This window comes from Hippocampus zosterae, chromosome 11, assembly GCF_025434085.1.
Source record: "Hippocampus zosterae strain Florida chromosome 11, ASM2543408v3, whole genome shotgun sequence".
In the NCBI taxonomy this organism is placed as follows: domain Eukaryota; kingdom Metazoa; phylum Chordata; class Actinopteri; order Syngnathiformes; family Syngnathidae; genus Hippocampus; species Hippocampus zosterae.
In genome coordinates, this window is record NC_067461.1 from 9,409,287 (window position 1) to 9,420,585 (window position 11,299).

The following is an 11,299-nucleotide window of genomic DNA, read 5'->3' on the forward strand; positions in this document are numbered from 1 at the left end:
CCGGCCCTCTGCCTCTCTGCCCCGCACGGGATGATGGAACACCCGACGGAACGCAGCCACGAAGTCGGGGAACGAAGTACGGAGATTCGGCTTGGCGTCACTTGTCGCAATCGCCCACGATGCTGCCGGACCTGTTAACAGACTCATGACATAAGCCACCTTGGCGGCGTCATTAGCATAGGCAGACGGCTGTTGATCAAAAATGAGAGAGCACTGGTGGAGGAAGTGTCCACACTGCCCATGCTCGCCCCCGTAGCGAGGGGGGTGTGGAAGCGATGGCTCCCTCGTCATAATGGGATATGAGGGGGGCGCTTCGGGAATGATAGAACGAACCCCGGGGGGAGATGGTCTCCGCTCTTCCACCCGGACCAACCGAGGTTCTAAATCATCGGACCGATGAGCCAGCATGGAGACCGCGCCACGGAGTTCCCTAATGGCTTGGCCCTGCTGACTCATCTGTTGCTCTTGTCGGGAAAGAGCGGACAAAATTCTTTCGATGTCTGCGGGATCCATGGTGGCCGGAGAATTCTGTCACGATCTGCCCGAAGCGATAATGATCGCTCCGTGCAGAACGAGGAAAATAAAGAATTGGATCCCCGGAAAACAGACAACGAAAGGATTTTCTCAAAGCAAAGAGTGTCTTTAATGACAAAAACAGAAAGAGCCCGACAGGGAAAAAACGGAAACACAAAACGCTGGTCAAATAAGGACCAGGGAAGAAATAAGGAAACAACTGAAAACGCTCGCTGAAAAACAAAGTGCGAGGAACTACTGATTAGGCAATATCGACGTATTCAATTTAGTGACTAACGCTAATGGCAAGAGTAAAGGCCGCAAGGCAAGAAGGCAACGAGTAATCTACAAATAGAGGAATTAGCACGAGAGATCAATGGCACGGTGAGGAATTCTCCGGCAGCGAGATGACTGTCGGAGTCTCTTAATAAAAGAGGGTAATCAGCCCGAAATTACGGACAGGTGCGCGGATGGCGGGGGAGAAAACCCGCCACCTGCTGGCGGACACGCGACGTGACAGAAATAACATTTGTACAAATTACATTTAATAATATTAGAACATTAGCTAGCTAGATATATACTGTAGCTAGCTAGTTAGATAGCTAAATAGGTAGCTATAGAATCTATAATACGGCCCATGTTTGCATTTTTAAATCATAATTTCTACGAGCAAATCACAATCCTAGCACTGGCGGGCTACTGGTGTGGTCCTCACGGGCTACCTGGTGCTCGCGGGCACCACATTGGAGACCCCTGCTGTAGATGGATGAAAAGTTTTGGGCTTTCATTTTAAAGTTCGACAGAGGTTGTATTTCTCAGTAAGTGCATCCTTAAAAAGTGACCCGCCCCATAATTTAGTCAATGTCCCAAACAAGGGAAAGTAAATCCAAAGACATATGAGAGTGTGAAACCACAGGGAACTGCATTGATAAAATGGTAGGGTGATGCCTTTTCCGGTCAAGGACACCCAGCCTGCATTCACAACATGAAATCTCAATTTTTAAAGTAAAGTTACAGCGAGACTTTTTACTTGGTGCAAAAAGTCCTGGACAGTTATGTGCGCTCATTTGTTTTTCAGGATCTAATGCGTACTTAACTGTTATCTTCCTCCCATTGTGTGAAAACATTTTTTTTTTTTGTAAAACGGTCAAATAGCATGAAATAGCCTAGGGGGGGAAATGTGTCGTCTCAGGCCCGAGAAATGTTTTCACTTTGGGTTATTTATACTGGCATTAAGAGGCCATTACGGCGGCGTGCAGCATCAGCATGTGCCTCGTGGAGCGTTCATGCTCAGCTCTCATCCTGATAACACTGCGACAAAGAGCCAGTGAAGATGTTCACTTTCAAAACACGCTCACAGGAATCTCGTCGCTGTGAAGGACACCCCCCCCCCCTGCAGAGCGCGCACACACACACATACACACACACACACACACACACACACACACACACACAAGGTTGGACTAATCCTAGCGCATTACACTTAACTTTCATTCACAGTAATCAACAGTCACCATTAAAGTTAAGCTGTTATTTATCCATCAAGAACCACAGTGGCCCTCCAGCAATTTCAAACCAGCAGTGACACTATATTGACTGCACTTTCTTCTTTTGTCACAAATATTGATGGGCAAAACCTATGTCTTAATCATAATGTTTATGATTAAGACAATTTATTTTTGGGAAGTTGTAGGATTTTTGGAAGAAGTTACAATTTAAATCAGTTTGACTTTTTGGGAATTCATGTGTTTTTAATATTATTACCTTATTGTCTACAGTATGTGAAAATGTACAGACAAAAAAGTGTACTTTTTCGGTAAAAACGGACTAGATAGTGAACTACGACCAAAATCATTTTTGTTTGAATGTGTTCATACTCACACCACTTGTATAAGTAAGCTTTTGACATCCACCCTGCATGCCTTTCTAAAATAATGAAAATATAATAATTAAGTATAAAATCAACGTTCAAGCTACGTTTTATTTGTTTATTTAATTTTTTATTTAAAAAGGTTCAACTATATATAAACTATATATGTGTATATATACCGATATTGAAAGTGAATAATCTATAGCGATAATTGCCGAACGCCTTTCCTTCGATTTTGCGTGCATGTTTTAGACTGTATTTCTGAAATAAAATATATATACTGTACATACATTTTTTTTAAACATTGCTTTAGTGAAGCCATCCAAAAATGGATAATCAAAGGATGGCAAATTCTTAAAGTGATGCACCCGCATTTAAATACGTAGACTTGTTGCACCAAGTTCAACTTTGCATATTTCGGCCACGCATCCTGCATTCAGTAAAAGGCGAGCGGCAAGTGAATGAGATACTCACGGAGGAAGGAAAGGAGGGTGGGGGGAACTCCGATAAAAAGCCTTCAGCAAGAGTCGCTGTCCTCGGTTTATTCTCCTTTAGATTCCGCTGTTGTCACACGCGAGTCTTTTTTTTTTCTATCGCCACCTTTTTCAGTCCCTTTTACTCAACTTCTGATGGTTTTGCTTTATGAAATGTCTCGAGCGGCGGTCGGAGCCAATCAGCGCACAGCACGGTGAATATTTAAGTAGGCAGCCAATGAAGAGGCGGAGATGATACAATGGGCGTGCCCTCAGGTGTTGACTGCGATTTACACTTACACTTGAATTCGTGCTTTACGTTCGTCGTAGAGAGTAAACATATCACTCACGTGAGGATACAACGTCACACTTGACGTGTTTTACAGCCTAACTAATAATGTACCCTAAGCTGTTCAATCACACACAATTCTTTTTAGGCTGTAGCTCTTTTTATTTTTGTTTGTGGTTAGTTATTAGAGATGCATATTAAACTCTTGTCAATTTAGAGAATCGTGAGCAACTGTCTTCATGGATGGGTCCCAAAAATTAGGAACACACAGGTTCTGTACCCTTTCCATAGCCAATTCTGTTTTGAAAGATAAAAATGTAAGCATATGTTTGTTGTTGTTTTTGTTTTGGCTTTTTTGCAATTTCAAAGAGCTCCACTGGGAACAAAAAGGGATGGGTTTCTGATTTATTTTTAAACCTTATTATGTAATAAGTGAGGGAAATTTGTAAGAAACAGTAGTTCACAAAATATTTCACCCTGGGAGCGGTGTTTTACAATTGTTGCCAAGTTGCAGCGCACTTTTGCAAAAGAACGACCAAAAAAATGCATTGTTAAAAAATATCTTTTGTAGTGATTAAATACTGTTTCCACAGTGGGACCTTGATACTCTCAATTCAGCACCAGCGGATTCACCTGGGCGGGGTTCATTCTTTTTGGGGTTTCATGTGTTAAAACAGAAAATCCATTGCATTTCAATGGCCGTCAATTATACCCAGATTTTTGCTATCCATTGGACAGCCTGGTTCCTACTCCTCGTGAATAGCGGGCATCCACTGAATGTTATATATGAAAATCCTTCACATGCTTACATGTTCTATGTGCCTTTCAGAGCACCTTCTTAAGGGACTGAGGAGGAATTGAGTGTACAACGAATTTACTGAACATCAAAATTGCACAAAATGCAGCCACAGAATTTCACTGAAACCTTTTTTCTGATTTCTTCATTCAACGTTCCTCAAGCATACCTGTCAAAATAGTTATTTCCCAAATAAAAGGCAAGTTCATCTTGACATGCCATTTAAATATTTCACTGGACAGGGGTCCTCAGGTTGTGACATAGCCAGAGTTTCCGTAAATAGATCATAATTACATTCAATATTTGTATGGAAAAATTCCTGAATACGGTATAAAATAACCCAATGAAAAAGTAAGGACGGCGCTAGCTGAATGTGTCACATGCTTTGCCATGTATTCTTGCCCCACCGGTCAAACGAAGTCACTGCGTGCCATTTGTAACCTCGAAACTTTGTATGTTGATGCCGCTGTAAACCCCGGACTACAGAATCTTTATATTAGCTGTTGATGAACTTTTGGGTTTCCATCGATCAGTTTCGAATCACTACACAGAGTACAACCTCTGTCGTCCACACGTTCTTAAATGAATGTTGAGTGTCATTGTCATTTTAAAAGCATATTGGTGGGTCAGCTCTTATGAAATGGTGAAAGTGTACCTAATAAAGTGTCCTGTGTGAGGACTGTGCCTTAAGAGAGTGATGAATTACTCAGTGTCGTTTGGTGTGAATCAGCGATTTGAATCAAATGTGGCATTGATCAAAAAGGAGAGATTCTATGCTGAGAGCACTTCCAGGTTTACAATTTCCAGTCGCCTTACTCTGATGTCGCGCTCCACCGAGTACAACCTGCAGTGTGTGTGTGTGTATGTGTGTGTGTGTGTGTATGTGTGCGTGTGCGTGTGTCACGCCGAGCACCCTGGAAATGAGATGTTCACATCCCAAGGACGTTTCCCACCATAATTTAAAAGTGGCCGGAGCTGGAAGGCTTCAAACTGAAAGTGCTGAGGTCATAAAGCAGCGCTGCTCTTGTCTCCACTGTTATTGTGTGAGAATCTATCGGTCTAAATCCAGCGGCAGGTGGTTGTGATTCATACAATATAAACATCAAAATGTCAGTTTGATGTCACCATGCTGCGATTGGAGCAAGCTGTAAAATGGCGTTAAACACCCAAAGTCAACAGAGCTTGTACTTGTCTTTTTTACCCTCAGTATTTGTAGGTGTCAGGTCGTGCATTACATGAAAGGTTTCGAAAGAACATTAAGACTCTCCCACACAATGCCGCACATGATACCATCAGTTATACGAGAACCGCCAAAGGTGTTGGTCGATTTATTTGAATTTTGCCCATCGGAAAGCTCCCTCAACTGTGTTTCTCCGGTTTCCTCCCACATTCCAAAAGCATACCAGTCAGGTTAATCGAAGACTAATTTGACCGTCACTGTAAATGTAAGTGTAAAAGTTTAAGTACTGTCCATGTGACTGGCGAACACCCCATGATGTTCCCCGCCTCTCACCAAAAGTCCGCTGAGGTAGGCTACATTCACCCATGACCCTAAGGCAGCGCTTCTTAATTATTTTCCATTCCACACCTCAGAGGAAAAAGAGTCCTTAAATCTCCACCACGACTATGAATCATGTAATTTGCCTATGAAATTGTTATAGACGTCTTCATAATATTTTCAAAGGATTGTTAAAAGCCAATGAAAGCAAATGTCCTTGGATCAACGGCAGGCAAAAACCACTTTTGAGAGAGAACATGAACCAATGAGGGCAACAAAAAAAGGACGCAGTTAAAAGTCAATGGCCATCATTTTTATTCTTTATTCTATTTTTTTGGTTTTTACAGGATGCACAATCTCGTTTATTGTGCAATAATCTAATTGTAACATGTAGTTGTTACATATTTTGATGGATTTTTATGCTTTATGAAATATTTTTGTCTGAATTTTGGGCTGCTTGGAACAGATTAGGGCATTTACATTGAAAACACTACTTGCAAAGTTTTCTAGTTAATAAATTTAACTAGTTAAGAAGTGTTTTAATTTCGTAAGTAAAGGTAACACTATGTCAACTTATATGAAAGAGCCACTGCCACCTACTGTTGTGAATGTGTAATTCCACTTTATTTTTATATGGCCCAAATAAAACAAAAAAAACATGTTCCCCAGGTCAAATGTGCAAGTCCCTCTAAGGACTGCCATAAAGGCATTATTGTAAACCATCAAAACAACAAAAGACTTGTGCTTATTGGCTCTTACTGCTTTGGATCAGAGTCCTTTTAACATGCCTCGTTGGGACTGGCCCTTTTTGTGGTATCGTGTCTCCCAAAAAAATCCCAAGAAAAAGAGAATCTCTGAAGTATGCCGAGGTGACTGATAATGTGATGCTACACATGGCTGATGTTTGGGCAACCACCCTGGGATCTCTTTTAGTGACTTTTAATATCTAATTGAGCTGCTGTCCGTTTCTATATCTATATTTCAACTTTTTAATGCAGATAAAACATTAACAACAATATCTTATATATTATGTTGATCAGGTCTGCCCTGCAACGTACTGGCGACTAATCCAGGTTATTGTACGCCTTTCAGTCAGCTGCGATAGACTGCAGGCAGTTTTGCTGTGACCCTGGAACAGGATGAGCGCTAAAAAAACGGATGGATGGTTCTTTCGTCTCTTTATTGGACTATATAATGGGCATCCCTCAGCACTGGACACAAGCCAGTGACAGCACTAAGTGTGACTATCAGGCACGGAGTAGCTTGTATTGCTTCCCTGGAGGGAGGGATGCTGAGACAAGACAGGATGTTGCGCTTTGTGACCGTCTGACTTATTCACTTTCTGCCGCCACCTCCCAGTCGGTTGTGGCCCACTCTCTGATCCTGAAGTAGAGCTTCTTGGACTGAAGATGAGGGATGAATAAGGGTCAACGGAAGCGAGGTAAATGGGGAGGGGTTGGCCTCCTGTACCGCTCTCCTCCTTGAAAATGTGTAGCAGCTTGATGAATACCCTCCGCTGCGCACGGGAGGGATGGGGGGGGTGGCTCTCCTTTTATCGTTCGGCTTCAGTAATGGTCCCCACGCCACACGTTCCCCTGGCAGGGTTGCTTGGCGTTCACTCTCCTGACTAACAGGCATGCTGGTTCGCCTCAGTGCAGATCGACCGTGACGTTCCTACAGCGGTAGCTCTACCTCCTTGTTAGAGGAGGCGACTGCTACCCAGAGCGGGAGATTCCTTCTCGGCAGCAGGGACTGCGTTCTGCAATACATACATTATACCAGCCGCTATATTAGACCGATACATAGGTGGGGTTGAAAGTGCTACCCAAGACCCTCCCCCAGGGTGAAATAAAGTCACTTGTTGGGATTATGGATGGTATTCGCTAAACATTGTGGCCAGATATCAAATGTTTGCCAATCAGGATCAAGGTAATGATTACTAATATCGCATTAGTGATCGACGATAGCAAATTCTGATCATTTCCTTTCCTGCTTTGGTGAACGGGCTTCCCTGAATATGTAGCAAAGTACCGATGGCAGTTGTCACTTGGATCCCCTGACATTCTAATGCGTGCTGGACGTATCAGTTGACTCCAATTTAAATGCTGAATTTGTGTTATTTTTGTTATTTTGACTTCAAAATGGCGCCGCGAGAGTGGCTGCCTTTTCAGCAGCTCCTATATTTTGTTGTTCTACTTCTTACTTTCATAACTTTGCTGCTGTGAATTGGGAATTTCTCCATTGTGAGACTAATAAAGGTTTTTCTTCTTCTTCTTCTTCTAAAACGCCTCAAGTGATGTAAGACGCCTCCCGTGTTATTTACCATCTCCACTTGAGTGTCTCCAAATATAAGATCTGAACAATTTCCGTGCATGTTACGCAATCTAATGCAGATGAGCACTTGTTTTTTTTTTCTTCTTAATTCTCAGTTGTATCTCGTGCTCTGTATGTACATAGAAAAAAACAGAACATTTGATTTTCCGAGTGGATGAGCTCCAGTTCGCATCTTTGAACCTGTGCAGCGAGGGCCGCCTCTACTTGGGCCTCCAGGGGTGCGAGCGCATGTGTTGCAGCTTGCGTTTGTGTGACTGCTGCACTTTACACACACACACACACATGCTTAAATATAGATTCAGCCAACAGGGTCCTCAATAGATCAGACTTCCCCTGACAGTTCTCTTAAATGTCCTTGGCAGCGCCCCTTCCCCACCCCCATTCCCGCACACCTTTTCCACTCTGCCCCACGCGATGCCGCAATATTTTTCATCAAGAAGGCTCCCATCACAGCCGTGCCCTGTAATGCATGACACAATCTCCGTATATCCCATAAGGTGTCACTTAGCCAAAGAGCCCACTCCTGCACACTCTACTCGGAATGGCTTTGCAGAGGCTTCAAGTACGATGAACACATCCAATTGTTAGCCTTGTAGTCTGTTGGAAAACATCATTATTTGCATCGTACCGTTGCTAGAGTAACAATTTTCTTCATCCCAATGCAACAACTCATCCGCCGGAGTCGGGCGTCTTCAGCCGACTTTGAAGGATCGCACCAATAAAACATTGTTTTCGCAGTCCCTGACAAATATAACACACTCCCCACATTACGATCAATCAAGTTTTTTTTTAATTTAATGTATGAATATGTGATTTATCTCACCCGTGCCGACATTGTAAATCTATTTTGCGTGGAGAGGCGAGCTCGAAGCGCTGATGTTTCCTTATTGATTGGCTGGCTTAATGGTGTTTGTTCTTTATAGCTGATCTAAGGAAATAAAGCAAATAAATAGCTGCGAACGAGTGCGGTTGTTGTGATACCGTGAAGGGGAGATGACAGTAGGAAAAAAATGCTGGGGAGTGGGGGGGGGGGCAGGAAATACAGAAATGCGTTTGATTGATGGAGGAAGGCAATACATCACGAGAATCAATTCCCTTTCATATTTGCAGATTTGACGGTGGAATCAGGACGCGGTGTCACATTATGTTTGCATCACTGGCTCTGGCATCACAAGTAAAGTCCAAGCTGCCTCCAGGTATCACTGTCGTGTGCTCCACGTTAACCTCGATTGACAACTTGCCACAAGTACAAGTGCACGTCCACATGTTGTCAGCTAATGCTGAGTGACGGGCCTTCATTTGCTTTCAGACTATTCGGATGATTCGCCGAGGATTTTGTTCAATGGATTTGAAAAGTTGACCTTTGGAGAACGGATGGATGGATGAAATGTGTCAGGTTAGGGGGGGAAAGAAAGTACTTCTTGGTGAAATGCTTTGCAGTCAAACGAATCCAGTGGGACCTCCGGATCGAACGCCTCTTAGGTACAATTGAAGGTAAATTTTCGAGGAAAAATAGAAGTTCTTCAAATTGGAAGTGCATCTCTTGAAACTTCAGCTTGCTAAGGAAGTGGTTTCCTTTTTCCTTGTGTTTTTTGCGTTGCCAAATCAAGAAAACGAAAAAAAATGTGATGAGAAAGAACATTAAAGAGAACTCGTTCTCACTTCGGTCCTTGCTGCTCCAATATGGCGATCCCATCAATAAATCAGCAATTAAAATAATCAAATCTGAGCTCCTGTGTGGAGTTTGCGTGTTTCTTCGTATTTCTCTTATTTCATACAGAAAAAAGTGTTTCTTGATTGTTTATCTGAACTTGCTGTAAGGACTTCATATCAGGTCACTGTGTTTTTGTTTTGTTTTGTGAATCCTCTCTTTGAGGAGGAGAGTGGGGTATTAATCCAATGCATTAGGACTCGGGTCTCTTTAATGACAGTCGCCGCCTCCTGGCTGATGTAAAGCAAACTTGTGCTTTTGGGAGATGAAGAAGCCTGTCAAGCCACCTCAGGCCCGTCACCCTCCCCCTCTGATTCTCCACCTCTAATAGCAAAATCGATTCAAAAATGAGGGACGAGGGGAAACAACCGAGGGAATAAAGTGTCCATCTCCGGTGAAAGGATACCGAAAGGGCAAACTTGTTTGAAAAACATTTGACATCACTCCACTTTATTTTTGTTTTGTTCATAGCTTACTCACTGGACATTTCATTCGGCACAGCTGCGCAATCAATTGAGCTAAATAATAAAATAATAGATAATTAGCTAATAGCAGCTAATCTATTAGCATATTATTATGATGCAATTCAGGTCTTTTGTGCTTCAAATTTTAATCACATATGGATCCCTAGTTATTTTATTTACCTGACGTGAGAGTTCCTTCAGTGTTGTTAAATTCACGGCGCAATGTGGTTCAGCATCCACAGGTGTGAATGGCGATGGCTGTTTGTCCCAATGTACTCTGCAATTAGCTAGCACCCAGTCCAGAGTGAGAATGGCTCTAGCTCACTTGCAATCACGTTCGATAGCCACTAAACCTTTCTGTAGTTGCTGAATGCTATTAAGTCTTCCAATAAGCATCACCTCATCTTCATGTCAACGTGCTGTTGACGGGAATAATGACCACATTTCATAGAATCAGCCCCTCGTATTGAGCTCAGGTTACGACATCTGCTAAACCGGTCCGAGTCATTGGGTGTTACATTACACGGGCACTAATAACCGTGACGTTGCAATATGTTAGCTAATAGATCCAAATCTTCTCCGTTAACTTCAGAGGGCATTTTGTCGAGCGAAAAGTGCACAGCCACTTGTTTAAAATGTCATATCACAGCCGTCAACCCTTAAGTACCGCAACTTCCATCCTTCGTCGTCGCATTCCTGCTGTTCTCTCCTCAGGTAATCAGCCGTTCCCCCTGCTCAGGCGCGAATGTGGCAGACGCCGCGGAAATTCATTTTTTGCTTTAATTTCAGGCCCATTGATCGAGGAGCGCTGTACGGGCGCATGCCATCCATAATCACAACATTGCTGTGACAGTGCGTATAAATAATGTCAAAGGATGTAAGAATAATAAAAATAAAAAGGGGCAAAAAAGGAGGGGTAAGAAGAGTTAGGAGGAGCTAGACTGCACTCAATATTAATTAATCCCAACCCCTCCCCTCAGAGGCCATTCATTATTTTTCTTCTCAAACTTATCTGAAATCTGTTTAAGCATCCATTAAAGACAAAGGCGTTGCCTCCACACTAATTACCCAGCCTATTGTATATATTTAATTTGGATGATTAGTGGAGTGGAGCAAAGTATAGAGCCCATAGGGCAGGGGTGTCAAATTGCTTTTTGTCACGGGCCACATTGTCGTTATGGCTGGCCCCCCGGGCCTTGACTTTGACACCCATGCCGTAGAGGGGTCACTGTTTCAATCTGAACTTTTGCCTGTAAAAATACTGTAAAGCTGATAAATTTACGGCAACAGCGGATGAATAATGAAAAACAAGTGTCAGCAAATATTTTAGAATCTGAACAGTTAGAACATC

The 11,299-nt window shown here is 42.8% G+C and overlaps 1 protein-coding gene across 1 annotated transcript in view; it reads right to left on the bottom strand.

Annotated features, from left to right (window-relative positions):
• Nucleotides 1-3,375, bottom strand: part of crtac1b (cartilage acidic protein 1b) — a 29,447-nt gene extending 26,072 nt beyond the window's left edge. Inside the window, exon 1 of the mRNA XM_052079453.1 lies at nucleotides 2,858-3,375. The gene's annotated coding sequence lies outside the window, so the exon portion shown is untranslated. The remainder of the gene's footprint in view (nucleotides 1-2,857) is intronic.
• Nucleotides 3,376-11,299: the final 7,924 nt, after the last annotated feature.